This window comes from Stegodyphus dumicola, chromosome 7 (assembly GCF_044657685.1).
Source record: "Stegodyphus dumicola isolate Sdum_Otavi_A_Nest chromosome 7, ASM4465768v1".
In the NCBI taxonomy this organism is placed as follows: Eukaryota; Metazoa; Arthropoda; class Arachnida; order Araneae; family Eresidae; genus Stegodyphus; species Stegodyphus dumicola.
In genome coordinates this window covers 168,709,860-168,732,702 of record NC_140774.1, presented here as the reverse complement: position 1 = coordinate 168,732,702, position 22,843 = coordinate 168,709,860, and the positions used below count along the sequence as shown (strand labels likewise).

The window sequence follows — 22,843 nt, the reverse complement described above, 5'->3', positions numbered from 1 at the left end:
AATTTTGTCTTTTACCCTTTTTTTTCAATATTTTAACATATAGCGTCTGAATACTTAAACACGGATCTTTGATTGGATCACAATATATATACGTGTGATGTGTATATTTGTAAATGTAATAACATCAGAAAACTATTGCGTTCGCTTATTTGCGGTCTCGTTGTGCAAGCAATAACGTGTTCTAGTATTAGTATTAGTATTATTCAATTATGGCAAAGCACACGAGGGCTATCTGCCTAAAGGGAGGGATGCCTTCGTGGAGGACTTTCTAAGGGAAACTGGCTCGTATACACGTTACACATGGGGAAAACCACGAAAACGCCCATGCAGCGAGCCCATTCGTGGGATTCGAACCTCGGACCGAACTACCAGTGTTCAGCGTCTTTACCGCTCGGCCGCTGGTGGGCACGTGTTCTAGTAAGCAATCAAAAGATCTACGATTCAAATCTCGGAGAGGACATAGTTGTTTCTTCACACTCTCTTTCCAAGAAAAATTAATCTCTCTTATTAATTTAATCTAAGAAAAATTAATCTAATTAATTGGTCGAACTAAAATGTGGCACAACAATAATTCGCCACCACGGATTCAGTTGGCTTGCTCTTGTGCCCTTTTTCCAGTCGTCCTTTATACAGATGATTATAAGCAGAAAATCCTCCATGAAGGCATCCCTTCCTTTTGGTATTAAGCTCTAGTGTGATTTGCCGTCATCGTAATAAAAGAAACTAAACGATTATAGACAATTACATCATTTCCCTATGTTAGTTTCACATTTCAAATTTGGGTACTTCGCACTATTCATAAATTCAGTTCAGAATATATATTAATTCACATTCTAAATCAAATGCCATTGCGTTGTGCCTTGCTTTAAAAAAACAAATCAAGTATTTGCAAATGGGCATTAATAAATGTCAACGTACAAAACTTCATTTAAGGCTTACTGTGTTAGGCACCATTCATGTATCACATAAGCTACATTTCAGCCTGCTTCAGGTAAAATTTCTAGTTTACAGACATATGAGGCTTTTACACTCCCTTTAACATATTTTGAAATGAAAAAATAAAAGGCTGAAGAATGGTATATGATGGCGAGAGAAATAACAATGGCTCTATAAGCTTTTCTGCATCGAGTGAGAAAATGTACTTATATGTTTATAAGAAAACTTTGGCAAAAAGCATTGTATCCCCTGTAAGAATATGTTTTCGTTGAATAGTTCTCGTAAACATCCTGCTTCAACATATCAAGATATATAACATTCTTACGCTATTCCTAGGAAGGGAAAATGGCTACATTACGAAGTTATGAGACCGTAGCTATCATCCGATTCAGTTTCGACTGTCGGTGCTGCCATATGGAAAGAGAACTCTTTAGGTTTATCACTCCTGTGAAGTCAGCATTTTATTAAAGGTTGAAAACAAGTCAGTATATCACTCAGTATATATGCGAAACGGGCTTAAAATTAATAAAATTTGGTTTTACGGCAAATTCACATGTTGGGATTTCATGAAATTAATATAACTTTAAAAATCATTATTCTTTAACGGTAGTAAAAGGTAATAAATACCAATTAATAAACAAAATAAGCTGTTTATAATAAATAATAAATAAATAAATAATTAAATAAATATAAAAAAATTCTAAAAAATCTGAAAGTTTTCAGATTTAGTATTACGTCCAAAGGTATATATATATATATATTTTACGTTTTGTGTATTACCTTTATTTATTAAATATCTTGTTCTTTCCACTTAAACCAAATAATTAAATTAAATTCAACATCGATATCGCAGAATAATATTAAAATGAGCATGTAGTTAGAATTTCCCATACACAAACTCGCGCGCTGGAGATAAAAATATTTTTTTTCCTCCGTAGTATTTCCATTGGTCGCTTTGAAATCCTTGAGTTTGTTAATCAAACACAAAATATGAAATCAAAATAATAAAACAAATTTCAAATTCCAAACCTAGGCTTCTAGATGCCCCTATTTGGTGGAAGATTATAGTATTCAAAATTTGATAGCTCTAGGTACCGTTGTTTTATCACAATGTGAGAAACATATACAGATTTATGCAGATTCTTCATTATTTAATTTTTTTAAATATCACACAGGGCTGTAATATTTGGTGGCAACAATCTGAAAAGTGAACCGACATTTATAGTGAACCAACGCATAATGCCAAAACGAAATTAATGCCTCTTCTGGGCTAATGCCCTTGGGCTAATAAATAAAACAAAATAAATGCTAATTAATAAACAAAGTAGATAATACGAATTAATAAACAAAAATAAGTTTAATAAATACAGATAAATGAGTCTGAGTTACAGATAAACAGCTGACTGTCTTATCTTAAATGGGTTTTCCCCATGTGTAACGTGTATACGAGCCAGTTTCCCTTAGAAAGTTCTCCACGAAGACATTCCTCAGGCAGATAGCCCTCGAAGCTTTGCCGTAATTAAATAACCTAACCTTATTTTAAATGGCTTCTTTAGTAATTTCATGTACGCAATTTTAAAGATCAAAATTCCATGAACTGACAAAATTTTGATTACATGATTCATAAAATCTACAATTTTTTTTTTTTAAGTACTCATATATAATTACCAAGAAAGCACTATTTGAATTAGCATAAATTTCATTTTATGTTTCGTAAATGAAATCAAGACAATTCAATTTTTTTACATGTAACAGTATTGTTATGTACAACAACAATGTTTTATGCGGTTAAGGAAGACAATTAATAACACTGAAAAGTATTAATTGAGATTTTCATTATCTATCTGTAGCCCGCCGAGCGGTAAAGTCGCTGAACACTGGTAGTTCGGTCCAAGGTTCGAATACCGCTAACGGGCTGGCTGCATGGATGTTTTCGTGGTTTTCCCCATGTGTAACGTGTATACGAGCCAGTTTACCTTAGAAAGTCCTCCACGAAGGCATCCCTCCCCTTAGGCAGATAGCCCTCGAGGCTTTACCATAATTAAATAACCTAATCTAAACTAACATTATCTATCTATAACAATGATTCTAAATTTCGTTTCTTTTAAATTCGTAACAAAGCACGTATGTCAAACGCATAGTTTTATATCCAGATATTTTACTTTTCTAATTCACTTAACATTAGTTCTCCTAGTCAATCTAAATTTAAAGTAATATTTCTTTTCTGCATTTCGAACGATTTTAAGGAAGCAATTTTTCTCAGTTGACAGTTGAGAATAGAAATACAGCTCATAATAATATTCACTGCATAATAACAGTCGATTTGGGAATAATTTAGGAAGACCAAATTTTGAAAAATTCAACTAGAACCAGAAAACAATATTTCCGATAGTATTTCTAGTAAATGTAATTTTTATAGACATAGCATAATAAATTCATCAATAACATTGCTTAGGAATAAGTATAGAACAAACAGCTAAATCTGATTTAAATATTGTTGTGTGTGTACGGGTTTGTAATTGTACGCACACAGGTCCGACGATAGGTTAAGACAATTTATTTTGTAAAAAAAAAAAAAAAAAAAAAAAAACTGCATATTTCTGGAACTTTCCGCAGAAGTACTCGTACAGGTATCCACTGTATCACACGGTACAATAGCTATGCTTCAAACTACTAAGATTGTTAAACAAACCGGTCGCCTAGATATTTCTAAGAATTTCTGCTTCTCGAAATTACTGTAAATCAATACGAGGATGGAATTACGGTTGCAGCTAACATAGTAGTCAATTACATTTATTCAGTTACAATACTTATTACGGTAATACAGGGACCGAAATAAAATGTCGCCAAATTTGGCGATTTTTGTGATTTATTGCCAAACTTGGCTACAAAATTAGTTGCTAAAGCGGTTGTCAGCTTAGCGATATCTCACCAATTTACCGAGATACCCATTTACTGAATGTTAATGCACTAGACCTTCTGTTTTTACTTTTACAGCATAGCTTTCTCTTAAAATTCGTTTCCCCTTACATTACACAGAAAACTACAACAGTTTCACATATAATTGTACTAAAATCATCTATTTATGCAGAAAATTCGTAACAATAATATTAAAAAATTTTATTCGTATATTATTGAACTTAAGAAATATGCATAATTACATTTAAGTGTGAGTAGTTTCGGTTTTTTTGGTTAAACAATTAGTCTAATTAAAAATGTAAACACAAAACTGACACACAATAGACAGAATGACACAAATGTTCGTCAGAATATTTCTCTGAAACTAGCGGGAGTATTACCTGAAAGAAGCAACAAATATTTTTTAAAAAGAGTACATAATAAATTTATTTATTGAAGAATTTTATTGTTTGTTAGTTTCAAATTCGGATCACTGTATATAAATTTGGTAAAACATTAGCTTTACGCTAGGCTTCGTTTTATAGTAAACTCTAATGATTTTAGATCTACTTTTTACTTCATTGTACGAAGTAAAAAGGAAGTATTGTAATCGCGAAAAGTTTCAGGCAGCATATTTCAACGAAAATATCCATTTTGACCGCTATCGAATGCAATTTAATGATGTTTTTGCGTGCTATCTGTACGTAAGGACAGAATAAAATACTCTTTTCCTTCAAAAAAATTATAAAACTGCTTTAAAAATAATTCTGAAGAGAATATTTCGTGGCGTCTGTACGAACGTATGTACGTACGTGCGTACGTACGTACGTTCGTGCGTAGGTACGTATCTCGCATAACTCAAAAACGAGTAGCCTCAGAACGATGAAATTTTGTATATAGACTGCTTTAACATGTAGATGTGCACCTCATATTTTGGTTGCAATCGGCCGCACCCAACGTATATAAATATATTTATATATATATATACTTATATATATAGATATCCACTCTATTACCCGGCTCAGTGATCTCAGTTTCTTTACTCTTATATGTTTGTAAATTGTACATTTTTTGCTTTAAAAATGATTGAATTATGTTGTTTTTATCTTCCGGTTAAGGATTTTATGCCTTTAGTGAATCTGTGTGCAATATTTTTAGAATTATCAGCAATTTTAAAGTTGTTTAATTGCCGCTAAGCCTGTTTTTAATGGCGGCCATTGATGTTTACATTTGAAACAGGAGACTAGTGGATTTGTTGCCAATCTATAGAAACTTAGCTTCGCAACAACAAAGATAACGCATTCATTTATTATTGCCAATTAAATCATGCTTAATTCTTTCTGGAATTTTTTCGAGGAAATAAGTGTTTGAGATTTACTTCGTAATTTTTAATATAGATATTTTGAGTTTTTATGTATTTTTGCCTTCTCGCGAAGTGAGAAGTGAATTAATTAAATGAGAAATATTCAATCGTCTGTGAAAAACTGTTTGTGCTTTGTTTTGTTTCCTTAACTTCTTTTATACATAGTTCTAGCTTTATTATAATATTTGAATAGAACATGTGGCAACGATTAGATAGTTCTTTAAATGATATACATTTTGTGCATTCTGTGTTAAAATATGAATGAAATATAATACTGTTAAGTGAACCTACCGCCAGAGTGTCGCTATGGTAAAACAAAGTGAATTTTAAAGAATGCATTTATTCTATTGTGGTTTATGCGCTGTCGGTGAAGTAGGTTTAATTCAATCTAATAAGTTTAAATAAAATGCAAGAAAAAAATGCGTATAATTTAATATTCCGTACAAAGAAGTCATGTGGTGTACACATCAGATTTTTTCAATGAAAACCAGAAGGTGCGGACAAAAAATGCCAAATAATAATTTAAATACATTGAACGAATACAGTGGTTAATAATAATTATTTTTTAAAGATTACTAATATTATCACTTATTGAGAGTTGAAAACAGAAAAGAACGTCAATGTATTACCACCGATTCAACATACGTATGTTGCTTTTCGATTGTAATATTTTGTGAGTATAAAGGTTTTCTGTCATTACAAAAGTTACAATAATTGTTTAGCATCTGTCTTTTAGTAGATGTTAAGAACAAAAAGATTATATATGTGCAGTATTTGTATTTTTGACGACACGATGACTGTGAAGCGTTACCCTAGCTGTTTCTTGTCTGGAGTATCGGCTGCAAGAGAAACTTTTAAAACAGAAATTAATGATTTAGTGTACGTTTTGTGAGCAAGAAACATAAGGAGAAAAAAGAAAGAAAAATTTTTGGCATACTGGAATTTATCATCTGAAGTATCAAAGCGGGTGACCCAAATCTATTTTAGATTATTCTATTAATTTATTATTTTTTAATGATTTTTCTTCTGTGTTTTTTTTCTTTTTATAAGAAAGGCTATATGTCATGGCGTTATTTGTGACAGATGAAGAATATAAAGGACTTTTATTATTGGGCACTGGAATGTATAATAGCTACTTCATATTGCTTTGGTCCCAAATCTTTCTTCAACAAGCAAATATGTTTTTGTTTCGTTTTTTTTTTACTTTTTCATCGTATCCTTTAATCCAAATAGTGTGTTATAGGTAGCATTAAGGGCATGTAATGCTGATTGGACATCAAATTGAAATGCAATTTGTTTACGTTGGTTTTTTTTTAATTTTGCAACATCATGTATGTATTGATGTCAACACTACTTAAAATACACTGGTATCACCAGATATTCTTACTATATTTTGATAACTGTTAACGTGTTTACTGTCGTATGGAAGTGTTATTACAGTGGATGAATTTTGTTTTCGAAATACTTTTTGACTAAACGGAATATATTCGACAGGCATCTGAATTTCCTGAACGCACAAATTGAATATGAAGTCTTTGATGTTTATTTTTATCAACATCATTTTGAGAAGTTGCGTTTCATGCTTGATAGAGTATCTTCAAGGAACGCCGAATTGATTCAGACTAATTATATTATACCGGTGAATAAGATGTTTTACGCTTGTTATGAGAGCGTATCTTTCCAAGAAGCTTCCATATGGATGATGGCAATTTATCGGGCAATAAGTTTTAAGATGAGAAAGGTCTCTGTACTTTTTTGCGAAAAGCAAAATTTGGCCAACTTTTTGGCAGCTTGGAAATGTGGAGAACTGTCGTCATTTGTTATAGAATGTTTTGATAAAGAATGGGCAGACTTTGGGCGCATTATTTTGGTTATTTAATTATTTCGCTCTTATACGTTTGTAAATCTTTGATTGTGACTAGGACAGAAAAGTTCTTGCTTAATATTCCGTGTTTTTACTTCCTTGTACGAAGTAAAAAGGAAGTATTGTAATCGCGAAAAGTTTCAGGCAGCATATTTCAACGAAAATATCCATTTCTACCGCTATCAAATGCAATTTAAAGATGTTTTTGCGTGATATCTGTACGTAAGGACAGAATAAAAGACTCTTTTACTCCAAAAAAACTAAAAAACTGCTTTAAAATGAATTCTGAAGAGAATTTTTCGTGGCGTTTGTACGAACGTATGTAAGTACGTGCGTACGTACATATCTCGCACAACTCAAAAACGAGTAGCCTCAGGACGTCGAAATTTTGTATGTAGAACTGCTATAACATGTAGATGTGCACCTCGTATTTTGGTTGCAATCGGCCGCAAACGTATATAAATATATTTATATATATATCCACTCTGTTACCCGGCTCAGTGATCTCAGTTTCTTTAATCTTATATGTTTGTAAATTGTATATTTTTTGCTTTAAAAATGATTGAATTATGTTGTTTTTATCTTCCGGTTAAAGATTTTTATGCCTTTAGTAAATCGCTGTGCAATATTTTTAGAATTATCAGCAATTTTAAAGTTGTTTAATTGCCGCTAAGCCTGTTTTTAATGGCGGCCATTGATGTTTACATTTGAAACAGGAGACTAGTGGATTTGTTGCCAATCTATAGAAACTTAGCTTCGCAACAACAAAGATAACGCATTCATTTATTATTGCCAATTAAATCATGCTTAATTCTTTCTGGAATTTTTTCGAGGAAATAAGTGTTTGAGATTTACTTCGTAATTTTTAATATAGATATTTTGAGTTTTTATGTATTTTTGCCTTCTCGCGAAGTGAGAAGTGAATTAATTAAATGAGAAATATTCAATCGTCTGTGAAAAACTGTTTGTGCTTTGTTTTGTTTCCTTAACTTCTTTTATACATAGTTCTAGCTTTATTATAATATTTGAATAGAACATGTGGCAACGATTAGATAGTTCTTTAAATGATATACATTTTGTGCATTCTGTGTTAAAATATGAATGAAATATAATACTGTTAAGTGAACCTACCGCCAGAGTGTCGCTATGGTAAAACAAAGTGAATTTTAAAGAATGCATTTATTCTATTGTGGTTTATGCGCTGTCGGTGAAGTAGGTTTAATTCAATCTAATAAGTTTAAATAAAATGCAAGAAAAAAATGCGTATAATTTAATATTCCGTACAAAGAAGTCATGTGGTGTACACATCAGATTTTTTCAATGAAAACCAGAAGGTGCGGACAAAAAATGCCAAATAATAATTTAAATACATTGAACGAATACAGTGGTTAATAATAATTATTTTTTAAAGATTACTAATATTATCACTTATTGAGAGTTGAAAACAGAAAAGAACGTCAATGTATTACCACCGATTCAACATACGTATGTTGCTTTTCGATTGTAATATTTTGTGAGTATAAAGGTTTTCTGTCATTACAAAAGTTACAATAATTGTTTAGCATCTGTCTTTTAGTAGATGTTAAGAACAAAAAGATTATATATGTGCAGTATTTGTATTTTTGACGACACGATGACTGTGAAGCGTTACCCTAGCTGTTTCTTGTCTGGAGTATCGGCTGCAAGAGAAACTTTTAAAACAGAAATTAATGATTTAGTGTACGTTTTGTGAGCAAGAAACATAAGGAGAAAAAAGAAAGAAAAATTTTTGGCATACTGGAATTTATCATCTGAAGTATCAAAGCGGGTGACCCAAATCTATTTTAGATTATTCTATTAATTTATTATTTTTTAATGATTTTTCTTCTGTGTTTTTTTTCTTTTTATAAGAAAGGCTATATGTCATGGCGTTATTTGTGACAGATGAAGAATATAAAGGACTTTTATTATTGGGCACTGGAATGTATAATAGCTACTTCATATTGCTTTGGTCCCAAATCTTTCTTCAACAAGCAAATATGTTTTTGTTTCGTTTTTTTTTTACTTTTTCATCGTATCCTTTAATCCAAATAGTGTGTTATAGGTAGCATTAAGGGCATGTAATGCTGATTGGACATCAAATTGAAATGCAATTTGTTTACGTTGGTTTTTTTTTAATTTTGCAACATCATGTATGTATTGATGTTAACACTACTTAAAATACACTGGTATCACCAGATATTCTTACTATATTTTGATAACTGTTAACGTGTTTACTGTCGTATGGAAGTGTTATTACAGTGGATGAATTTTGTTTTCGAAATACTTTTTGACTAAACGGAATATATTCGACAGGCATCTGAATTTCCTGAACGCACAAATTGAATATGAAGTCTTTGATGTTTATTTTTATCAACATCATTTTGAGAAGTTGCGTTTCATGCTTGATAGAGTATCTTCAAGGAACGCCGAATTGATTCAGACTAATTATATTATACCGGTGAATAAGATGTTTTACGCTTGTTATGAGAGCGTATCTTTCCAAGAAGCTTCCATATGGATGATGGCAATTTATCGGGCAATAAGTTTTAAGATGAGAAAGGTCTCTGTACTTTTTTGCGAAAAGCAAAATTTGGCCAACTTTTTGGCAGCTTGGAAATGTGGAGAACTGTCGTCATTTGTTATAGAATGTTTTGATAAAGAATGGGCAGACTTTGGGCGCATTATTTTGGTTATTTAATTATTTCGCTCTTATACGTTTGTAAATCTTTGATTGTGACTAGGACAGAAAAGTTCTTGCTTAATATTCCGTGTTTTTACTTCCTTGTACGAAGTAAAAAGGAAGTATTGTAATCGCGAAAAGTTTCAGGCAGCATATTTCAACGAAAATATCCATTTCTACCGCTATCAAATGCAATTTAAAGATGTTTTTGCGTGATATCTGTACGTAAGGACAGAATAAAAGACTCTTTTACTCCAAAAAAACTAAAAAACTGCTTTAAAATGAATTCTGAAGAGAATTTTTCGTGGCGTTTGTACGAACGTATGTAAGTACGTGCGTACGTACATATCTCGCACAACTCAAAAACGAGTAGCCTCAGGACGTCGAAATTTTGTATGTAGAACTGCTATAACATGTAGATGTGCACCTCGTATTTTGGTTGCAATCGGCCGCAAACGTATATAAATATATTTATATATATATCCACTCTGTTACCCGGCTCAGTGATCTCAGTTTCTTTAATCTTATATGTTTGTAAATTGTATATTTTTTGCTTTAAAAATGATTGAATTATGTTGTTTTTATCTTCCGGTTAAAGATTTTTATGCCTTTAGTAAATCGCTGTGCAATATTTTTAGAATTATCAGCAATTTTAAAGTTGTTTAATTGCCGCTAAGCCTGTTTTTAATGGCGGCCATTGATGTTTACATTTGAAACAGGAGACTAGTGGATTTGTTGCCAATCTATAGAAACTTAGCTTCGCAACAACAAAGATAACGCATTCATTTATTATTGCCAATTAAATCATGCTTAATTCTTTCTGGAATTTTTTCGAGGAAATAAGTGTTTGAGATTTACTTCGTAATTTTTAATATAGATATTTTGAGTTTTTATGTATTTTTGCCTTCTCGCGAAGTGAGAAGTGAATTAATTAAATGAGAAATATTCAATCGTCTGTGAAAAACTGTTTGTGCTTTGTTTTGTTTCCTTAACTTCTTTTATACATAGTTCTAGCTTTATTATAATATTTGAATAGAACATGTGGCAACGATTAGATAGTTCTTTAAATGATATACATTTTGTGCATTCTGTGTTAAAATATGAATGAAATATAATACTGTTAAGTGAACCTACCGCCAGAGTGTCGCTATGGTAAAACAAAGTGAATTTTAAAGAATGCATTTATTCTATTGTGGTTTATGCGCTGTCGGTGAAGTAGGTTTAATTCAATCTAATAAGTTTAAATAAAATGCAAGAAAAAAATGCGTATAATTTAATATTCCGTACAAAGAAGTCATGTGGTGTACACATCAGATTTTTTCAATGAAAACCAGAAGGTGCGGACAAAAAATGCCAAATAATAATTTAAATACATTGAACGAATACAGTGGTTAATAATAATTATTTTTTAAAGATTACTAATATTATCACTTATTGAGAGTTGAAAACAGAAAAGAACGTCAATGTATTACCACCGATTCAACATACGTATGTTGCTTTTCGATTGCAATATTTTGTGAGTATAAAGGTTTTCTGTCATTACAAAAGTTACAATAATTGTTTAGCATCTGTCTTTTAGTAGATGTTAAGAACAAAAAGATTATATATGTGCAGTATTTGTATTTTTGACGACACGATGACTGTGAAGCGTTACCCTAGCTGTTTCTTGTCTGGAGTATCGGCTGCAAGAGAAACTTTTAAAACAGAAATTAATGATTTAGTGTACGTTTTGTGAGCAAGAAACATAAGGAGAAAAAAGAAAGAAAAATTTTTGGCATACTGGAATTTATCATCTGAAGTATCAAAGCGGGTGACCCAAATCTATTTTAGATTATTCTATTAATTTATTATTTTTTAATGATTTTTCTTCTGTGTTTTTTTTCTTTTTATAAGAAAGGCTATATGTCATGGCGTTATTTGTGACAGATGAAGAATATAAAGGACTTTTATTATTGGGCACTGGAATGTATAATAGCTACTTCATATTGCTTTGGTCCCAAATCTTTCTTCAACAAGCAAATATGTTTTTGTTTCGTTTTTTTTTTACTTTTTCATCGTATCCTTTAATCCAAATAGTGTGTTATAGGTAGCATTAAGGGCATGTAATGCTGATTGGACATCAAATTGAAATGCAATTTGTTTACGTTGGTTTTTTTTTAATTTTGCAACATCATGTATGTATTGATGTTAACACTACTTAAAATACACTGGTATCACCAGATATTCTTACTATATTTTGATAACTGTTAACGTGTTTACTGTCGTATGGAAGTGTTATTACAGTGGATGAATTTTGTTTTCGAAATACTTTTTGACTAAACGGAATATATTCGACAGGCATCTGAATTTCCTGAACGCACAAATTGAATATGAAGTCTTTGATGTTTATTTTTATCAACATCATTTTGAGAAGTTGCGTTTCATGCTTGATAGAGTATCTTCAAGGAACGCCGAATTGATTCAGACTAATTATATTATACCGGTGAATAAGATGTTTTACGCTTGTTATGAGAGCGTATCTTTCCAAGAAGCTTCCATATGGATGATGGCAATTTATCGGGCAATAAGTTTTAAGATGAGAAAGGTCTCTGTACTTTTTTGCGAAAAGCAAAATTTGGCCAACTTTTTGGCAGCTTGGAAATGTGGAGAACTGTCGTCATTTGTTATAGAATGTTTTGATAAAGAATGGGCAGACTTTGGGCGCATTATTTTGGTTATTTAATTATTTCGCTCTTATACGTTTGTAAATCTTTGATTGTGACTAGGACAGAAAAGTTCTTGCTTAATATTCCGTGTTTTTACTTCCTTGTACGAAGTAAAAAGGAAGTATTGTAATCGCGAAAAGTTTCAGGCAGCATATTTCAACGAAAATATCCATTTCTACCGCTATCAAATGCAATTTAAAGATGTTTTTGCGTGATATCTGTACGTAAGGACAGAATAAAAGACTCTTTTACTCCAAAAAAACTAAAAAACTGCTTTAAAATGAATTCTGAAGAGAATTTTTCGTGGCGTTTGTACGAACGTATGTAAGTACGTGCGTACGTACATATCTCGCACAACTCAAAAACGAGTAGCCTCAGGACGTCGAAATTTTGTATGTAGAACTGCTATAACATGTAGATGTGCACCTCGTATTTTGGTTGCAATCGGCCGCAAACGTATATAAATATATTTATATATATATCCACTCTGTTACCCGGCTCAGTGATCTCAGTTTCTTTAATCTTATATGTTTGTAAATTGTATATTTTTTGCTTTAAAAATGATTGAATTATGTTGTTTTTATCTTCCGGTTAAAGATTTTTATGCCTTTAGTAAATCGCTGTGCAATATTTTTAGAATTATCAGCAATTTTAAAGTTGTTTAATTGCCGCTAAGCCTGTTTTTAATGGCGGCCATTGATGTTTACATTTGAAACAGGAGACTAGTGGATTTGTTGCCAATCTATAGAAACTTAGCTTCGCAACAACAAAGATAACGCATTCATTTATTATTGCCAATTAAATCATGCTTAATTCTTTCTGGAATTTTTTCGAGGAAATAAGTGTTTGAGATTTACTTCGTAATTTTTAATATAGATATTTTGAGTTTTTATGTATTTTTGCCTTCTCGCGAAGTGAGAAGTGAATTAATTAAATGAGAAATATTCAATCGTCTGTGAAAAACTGTTTGTGCTTTGTTTTGTTTCCTTAACTTCTTTTATACATAGTTCTAGCTTTATTATAATATTTGAATAGAACATGTGGCAACGATTAGATAGTTCTTTAAATGATATACATTTTGTGCATTCTGTGTTAAAATATGAATGAAATATAATACTGTTAAGTGAACCTACCGCCAGAGTGTCGCTATGGTAAAACAAAGTGAATTTTAAAGAATGCATTTATTCTATTGTGGTTTATGCGCTGTCGGTGAAGTAGGTTTAATTCAATCTAATAAGTTTAAATAAAATGCAAGAAAAAAATGCGTATAATTTAATATTCCGTACAAAGAAGTCATGTGGTGTACACATCAGATTTTTTCAATGAAAACCAGAAGGTGCGGACAAAAAATGCCAAATAATAATTTAAATACATTGAACGAATACAGTGGTTAATAATAATTATTTTTTAAAGATTACTAATATTATCACTTATTGAGAGTTGAAAACAGAAAAGAACGTCAATGTATTACCACCGATTCAACATACGTATGTTGCTTTTCGATTGCAATATTTTGTGAGTATAAAGGTTTTCTGTCATTACAAAAGTTACAATAATTGTTTAGCATCTGTCTTTTAGTAGATGTTAAGAACAAAAAGATTATATATGTGCAGTATTTGTATTTTTGACGACACGATGACTGTGAAGCGTTACCCTAGCTGTTTCTTGTCTGGAGTATCGGCTGCAAGAGAAACTTTTAAAACAGAAATTAATGATTTAGTGTACGTTTTGTGAGCAAGAAACATAAGGAGAAAAAAGAAAGAAAAATTTTTGGCATACTGGAATTTATCATCTGAAGTATCAAAGCGGGTGACCCAAATCTATTTTAGATTATTCTATTAATTTATTATTTTTTAATGATTTTTCTTCTGTGTTTTTTTTCTTTTTATAAGAAAGGCTATATGTCATGGCGTTATTTGTGACAGATGAAGAATATAAAGGACTTTTATTATTGGGCACTGGAATGTATAATAGCTACTTCATATTGCTTTGGTCCCAAATCTTTCTTCAACAAGCAAATATGTTTTTGTTTCGTTTTTTTTTTACTTTTTCATCGTATCCTTTAATCCAAATAGTGTGTTATAGGTAGCATTAAGGGCATGTAATGCTGATTGGACATCAAATTGAAATGCAATTTGTTTACGTTGGTTTTTTTTTAATTTTGCAACATCATGTATGTATTGATGTTAACACTACTTAAAATACACTGGTATCACCAGATATTCTTACTATATTTTGATAACTGTTAACGTGTTTACTGTCGTATGGAAGTGTTATTACAGTGGATGAATTTTGTTTTCGAAATACTTTTTGACTAAACGGAATATATTCGACAGGCATCTGAATTTCCTGAACGCACAAATTGAATATGAAGTCTTTGATGTTTATTTTTATCAACATCATTTTGAGAAGTTGCGTTTCATGCTTGATAGAGTATCTTCAAGGAACGCCGAATTGATTCAGACTAATTATATTATACCGGTGAATAAGATGTTTTACGCTTGTTATGAGAGCGTATCTTTCCAAGAAGCTTCCATATGGATGATGGCAATTTATCGGGCAATAAGTTTTAAGATGAGAAAGGTCTCTGTACTTTTTTGCGAAAAGCAAAATTTGGCCAACTTTTTGGCAGCTTGGAAATGTGGAGAACTGTCGTCATTTGTTATAGAATGTTTTGATAAAGAATGGGCAGACTTTGGGCGCATTATTTTGGTTATTTAATTATTTCGCTCTTATACGTTTGTAAATCTTTGATTGTGACTAGGACAGAAAAGTTCTTGCTTAATATTCCGTGTTTTTACTTCCTTGTACGAAGTAAAAAGGAAGTATTGTAATCGCGAAAAGTTTCAGGCAGCATATTTCAACGAAAATATCCATTTCTACCGCTATCAAATGCAATTTAAAGATGTTTTTGCGTGATATCTGTACGTAAGGACAGAATAAAAGACTCTTTTACTCCAAAAAAACTAAAAAACTGCTTTAAAATGAATTCTGAAGAGAATTTTTCGTGGCGTTTGTACGAACGTATGTAAGTACGTGCGTACGTACATATCTCGCACAACTCAAAAACGAGTAGCCTCAGGACGTCGAAATTTTGTATGTAGAACTGCTATAACATGTAGATGTGCACCTCGTATTTTGGTTGCAATCGGCCGCAAACGTATATAAATATATTTATATATATATCCACTCTGTTACCCGGCTCAGTGATCTCAGTTTCTTTAATCTTATATGTTTGTAAATTGTATATTTTTTGCTTTAAAAATGATTGAATTATGTTGTTTTTATCTTCCGGTTAAAGATTTTTATGCCTTTAGTAAATCGCTGTGCAATATTTTTAGAATTATCAGCAATTTTAAAGTTGTTTAATTGCCGCTAAGCCTGTTTTTAATGGCGGCCATTGATGTTTACATTTGAAACAGGAGACTAGTGGATTTGTTGCCAATCTAGAGAAACATAGCTTCGCAACAACAAAGATAACGCATTCATTTATTATTGCCAATTAAATCATGCTTAAGTCTTTCTGGAATTTTTTCGAGGAAATAAGTGTTTGAGATTTACTTCGTAATTTTTAATATAGATATTTTGAGTTTTTATGTATTTTTGCCTTCTCGCGAAGTGAGAACTGAATTAATTAAATGAGAAATACTCAATCGTCTGTGAAAAACTGTTTCTTTTTTGTTTTGTTTGCTTAATTTCTTCTATATATCATTCCAGCTTTATTATAGTGTTTGAATAGAACATGTGGCCACGATTAGATAATTCTATTCTTTAAATGATATACATTTTGTGCATTATGAGTTATAATATGAACGAAATATATACGTTAACTGTTATATAATTATTGGATTATATAACAGTTAACTTAGTTTCCGTTATATAATTATTATATCAGTTAACTGTTATATAATTATTAATACTGTTAAGTGAATCTAGCGCCAGATTGTCGCTATGGTAAACAAATACGAGAGTGAATTTTAAAGAATGCATTTATTCTATTGTGGTTTATTCGCTGTCGAAGTAGATTTAATTCAATCCAATACGTTTAAATGAAATGCAAGAAAAAATGCGTATAATTTAATATTCCAATACAAGGAAGTCATGTGGTGTACACATCAGATTTTTTCTGTGTCTTCAAAGAATGTTGGTTTTAGAATTTTCTATTGATGCCTTAGTTGTGACGTAAGCCATGGTCTCAACTGGAAATTTGATTCTGAGTGTAGTGGAAGAGGCTGTTGGTGTTCATTTTGTATGTGATGCCATAGTTTTCTTAATTATGTTCGCTGTAGCTTTGTCACCCTCTTAGCATTGCTTCAATTATTTCTTTTTCATAGATCACACGCTCTTTATGATATTAGTACAATAGTTTCTTGAAATTTTTGTCGTTTGTAGCTGCTTTTAGTTTTCTTCTTATAGCACGAGTTTTATGCTTTTTTTGAGTATTTCTTTTGGTTAACAGTCTTGCCTTGTGTTCATGATGCTGTTTATAATATTATTCAAGTTGAAAGAACTGTTTGACATGCCAATTTAATTTTTTTGATTTAAAAGCGACTCCTTTTGCTCCTGTATAGGAGAAAACAATAAAAGAAAATTTAGAAATCTACAGATAAAGCATAAGAAATAGGTATACAGAAGGACGAAAAAGCCATTTTATCTTGACGAACTTATGGAGAAAGAAAATAAACTTAATTTTTAAAAAAGTTAACTGGAAAATAAGATCTCCTTTTCCTTACGTAACTTTGAAACGTCGAACGTCAAATGTTCGATATTTTTCACTCCTAAAAGTTTCACAAACACATGTCCATGAACACATCCCCAAATCTCTTCAGAAAAATTACATTCTGAAATTACAATGCCCAGTCAGAAACTAATAATTTCAAAACTGCAGGAAAAGTAATTATTCTGGAGACAAAAAAAAAAGCAGTTTCTCTGAAAATTGCAGAAAAATGTTTATTATTATTTCACAAGTTGATCGGATAAAATGTAAATCGAAAGGAAAGAAATTAAAACCATAAAAATAATAATGGGAACAAAATGTATTAAGCAAATGAATTTAAGTAGTCAGAAGAACTGGAGAACTATTTGAGGCGATATATTCGTATAATAATAATTCGTTTAATATTATAAGCCATACGATAATATATTTTTATAGTCGAAGGAATTAAATAAGGCCAAATAGTCTAATGAACTAAACAAAAACAATTGGAGCTGCTTTTATTAAATTCATTTAAACTATTTATTTAGTCCTCATATTGTCCTTAAAATGCAGAAGAGTTCGTGCTTGAAGAAAATGTTTATAGTATTTTTTATTTATTTTTATCACTCGGGGCAAACGTATCAAAATAGTTAAGCTGTGCAAATAATACAAATACAGAGGCTGTTCGCACATATTTTAGACGATTTTGGTAAGCGGTAATCAAAAATTGTTTCCTGCAAAAGAAGGAATTGCAATTGTATTATGTTTTTAAGTATGTTTTTAAGCATTGTATTATGTTTATGCAAAAGAAGGAATTGCAATTGTATTATGTTATGTTTTATTTAAGTCAACATTATCGTCTGTGAAAGTTTCGTTATTATTCAAAATGGCGAATTTAACAAAGCAGTGGTTCGAAGGCTACATTTACGTTCTTTCCGAAGAGGAAATATGCATACTCCGTTATCCAAAAACGATGTGAGAGTCATTGTTTTGTGATATCTAAAGCTTCGATAGGTAATATCATCAACAAGAAATTGGAGCTTCAAGTGGGACAAAAATTCCAAACAATTACCCAAGGAAAAAACGGACATCTTCGACTATTGCAAAGGTACGTTGTTTAATGTAAAAGAAAATCCCCCTAATCAAAGAACAGTTGCAAAATCATTAAAATGCTCGGTGTCCACTGTAAACAAAATGATAAACGTTGATTTAAATATTAAGAAAGCGAAAAAACGCAATATGCAGCGTCTTCTTCCAAAGCATATCGCTCAACGCAGGACACGCTGCAGAATTCTATATGAGAAACACTTATCCAAAGAAAAATGGAAAACAGTTGTCACAATAGATGAAGCATGGGTGTATTTAAATGATTGTAACAAAAAAAAGAGCCATTTATTATCATAAAAGGGAAGAAAAAAATTTAAGTACATGGTTCAAAGAATCGAAAGAAAGTTTTCCTAAGGGATTCATGATTGTTGCTGGTTTTTCTTATAATGGCATGTTAAAAATAAAGAGAGGGCAAAAAATGTCAAGATTAACTCCAAATACTATCAGGAACATATTTTATCGCCAATTTTTCTGAATGAAATACCATCGCTTTACCCACAGTGCCATCAATCTGTGAGACTCCATCAAGACAAAGCTAGCAGTCACACATCAAAATCCACAGTACATTTCCTAAAAAAAAAAAAAAAAAAATGGAACAAAATACTGGTATCAAGGCCATACCCTTCTGATATCCCTACTAAATCTCCCGATGTGTCACCTATGGATTTTTGTGCTTTCGGACTTTTAAAAACTGCATTATCCAAACGTTGTCCTAAAACCCTAACAGGACTCTGGAGAGCTGTTCGGGAGGAATGGGATAGAATATCTCTTCTGTCACTTCAAAAGGCATTATTATCCTGGAAATTGCGGTGTCGAAAGATGGTTCAGAATAAGGGATGTCAAATAGAACATTTAAAACGCAAGAAGTTTATGTAATTTAATTTTGTGAATACAATATACATCGTCTAAAAAATGTGTGAACAGCCTCTGTATATCCAAGAAAGACATATTTTCTGCTGTGATCTCGTCTTTCAGTTTTTGTCTTACTGTTCGTCTCTGTTTACAGTCATTGGTAAAATTTTATCATTTTTCATCAAACTGTGCAGATTACTGTAAATAAACAAAGAATCACTGAATTGAATATTATGAAATCGTATTAGACTTACTATGTTCACTTTTATATATACACGTACATGATATATGTTTATCTAAGCGTACATACGGATGAATGAAACGGAAAATTAGTCTTTTAGAATCTATACTATTGAAATCTGCACGTGTCTGTTTGTTTGCTTGTTTGTGGCATTATGTCTTTGGAAAGATGGCGAGTTGAGTTTTGAGAGAGGTTCCGAAAATTAGTGTGAAGCCATTTTGACCTTTATCATCTTTGTACGACTTTAATCAGCCTAGATATTAATTAAAAACTCTGAAAATGCTAATTTTTTCACTCATTTTTCCGAGTGGCAACAGTCTCGCTCGTTGGAGATGAAAATGCTTTATTTCGAAAAGTGTTGCTTTTGCTCGCTTTTAATTCGTAAAGTTTGTTATTAAAAATTTTGTAAGTTTTACAAAATATGAAATAAAAATAACACTGCCAAAAATTAAAAGTGTTATTATTATATAAGGTCATATTCTGATGCTGAGGAAAACACGCGATAGCATGTGATGGCATTGTATGTCGAAAATATTTCGTTAATGTCAGTGCTTTAAATAAATAACTGCTAAACTTTTGTGTTTCAAGTTAGTATAATTCATACGGTATGTTATTTCCATATAAATTCTTTTATTGATTTTAATTATAAAATGTTGTTATGCTACATTAAATTTAAATCATGCCGTCATGCCTATGTGTTTTAACGTGAAGTGTTCAAAGATTTTGTTTCTTGGTTTGGCAACAACAACAACCAAAAAATACTTACGAATTCGTTGCTGCTAGACAGGAATGACCTGGTTTCATTCATATTAAAGTGTTTTTAAAGTGTTTCCTTTTCAGGTGTATATTGAAATTACCAATTTTGCTTTAACCGCGGTCTGCTTATCTGACGGTCTTGCCAACAGTTTTATACCAGATTTAGAACAAGAAATATTTCGATTGAAGTAAAAAATAAAACTCTTATTTTTTATGCATATGGCAATCTTTTCGACATAAGAAAGGGCACATCGATGCACATAATATAAACGTTAGTTAAATGCACACGAATGAAATCTAATCTTAATACGAAACTTAGAAAAGCGAGAACAAATATTTCGGAGGAAATACCGAAATAAAGAAGTTTCCTTGTTAGATTAAATGCTACTGTCATGAAAAAAAATCTAGGAGGAAAAGTTTAAATTTAAAAGCTGCTTTAAATTGTCTGTTTCTTTTTGATCTAACATCATTGTTGTTGAAATGCTTACTACAAATGCTCAAATTCTAGAAACATGGAGGTGTAAAACCTGGTGTAGGTTCCAACCAAATTTATGACGTCACTTACAATAAAACCAAGAGTTAATTTTGCTCTTAGTATTGAATTACCACTACCAGAATAACTAACCATCAAACAGACACAGAATTAAAATGCTTTTCAAGTTTATTGTACCTCACCAATTAAAATACACAGCATAAAATTACCAGCCAACCTGAACTTGGTTTTAAAGCAAAGCTTCTTCGAAGGATTTGAATTCAAAAACTTAAATGTAACCTATGCTGAGTCTACAAGATTATGTAGACCACGACAGAATTTCGAACATACATTTACTACGCAGAATCTGACTTCGGCTTCGAATAATCCCAGCAAGAATAGCCTTTTGTTCTATCGGTAGGGCAAGGAAAGCAAGCTTAAATTCTCGCACTTCTATTCGTAAAATTCTACTCTTTTACACCTGCTTGACTTTAAAATTCTGCATATATTCCGGAATGTGAGAACCTTGTGGTGAAAATAGGCAGAAGAGAAGAATTAAATTAAATAAACTTTTCGTTTGCAAATCTTAGACAAAAATGTCATAAATTAACATTCAGTGGAATTACCCTATCAGAAATCACATTAAATTTCAATTGCAGATATAAATTTACCAAAATGTTTTCAAAGATATCTGATAAGATAAAAAGGCCTAATCAGCTGCTCAAAATAACATAGTTTATTAAGGACTCAAATTTGAATGTGTTTAATGTCAAAATAAAATCAAATATCTCGTACACGAATAACAAGGAAAATGAACTTTATAAATGAATACGAAAATAATTAGACCCAAAAAAAAAAAAAAATAATGTTTTGTGTGTTACCTTTATTTATTAAATATCACGTTCTTTGCACTTAAACCACAAAATTCAGCTCAATAGCAATGTCGCAAAATAATTTTAAAATGAGCCTATATTTAGGATTTCCGATACACAGCTCTTCGCACGCTCGCGCTGGAGATAAAAAGGTTTTTTTTCCACCGTAGAGTGTTGCCATTGCTTGCTTTGAAATAGTTGAGTTTGTTAATCAAAAGCTCATTAAGGATTTACAAAATATGAAATCGATCATAAAACAAATTCCAAATTTTAAATTTAATCTTCCACGCACCCATATTCGTAGGAGGATTACGCCATTCAAAATTCGATGGCTCTATGTACCAAATAACATACATACATACATTTATGCAGAAACATACATACATACATTTATGCAGAAACATACATACATACATTTATGAAGATTCTTCATTATTTAATTTCGTTAAATATAAGGCAGGACTCTAACGTTTGGTGGCAACAATTTGAAAAGTGATACGCCATATGAGTGATATGCCATATAGTGACTCGAAGCAAACTCGGAAAACGAAAACAACAGTTTTTCAGGGACAAAGCTCCTTTGGACTAAAAATAAACACATTTTTCAAAATAAAAATTAAGGTACCAAAGGTAAAAATTAAAGTTTCAAAATAAAAATTAAATACCAGTATGAGACCTTTTATTTTTATGCTCTGTATTACTAGTTTACATTGTTTCGTAATAAACGTTCATAACAAAACTTGCTTAAAGGCTTTAAACTAAATACAGACTAATCGCAATATCTTTCAGGGTCTTTCGCATTTTAAACAATCTGCAGGTAGTAATAATAGAATTTCCTAAGAGAGGAAAAGTAAATAAGACTGTATTTGGTAAGACGGGATTCACAGCGTAACTCTTCTAAAAGCGATAATTTCGAAAATAATTTTCACTATTCCGCATTAAACGATTTTATGTGTATCGCTTATAAGGTATTTCTCCCACCTTTTTAGCATGCCTTCGTAGTGTGGTGGCCTTCAAGCTGGACATGTATTCCAGAGGCCCGTGTGGTTCAATTCCCGGCGAAGGTGTTGCTCTGTTTTTCATCTCTCTGACTTCAAAAATTTTCCTAATGGCTCTACAGTGGCGACCGAACTAAAAGGGTGTTGGATGATGATTCTAAAAGATTTGGCGACTGGTTCCCCTAAAACCCCAGTCACCCTTTGAAAGGGGTAGTATATAAGGTATTTCTCCCGCTTTCTTAGCATGCCTTCATAGCGTGATGGTCTGCACACTGGACGCGTATTCCAGAGGTACGTTTTTTGATTTCCGACGAAGGCGTTGCTACATTTTTCATCTCTTTGACTTAAATCCTAATGGCTCTACACACTTTTACGAAAAAAA

The 22,843-nt window shown here is 31.5% G+C and overlaps 1 protein-coding gene across 1 annotated transcript in view; it reads left to right on the top strand.

Moving 5' to 3' along the window:
• LOC118193531 (protein turtle-like) overlaps positions 1-22,843 on the top strand; it is a 1,156,839-nt gene that overhangs the window by 261,591 nt on the left and 872,405 nt on the right. The window lies entirely within an intron of this gene.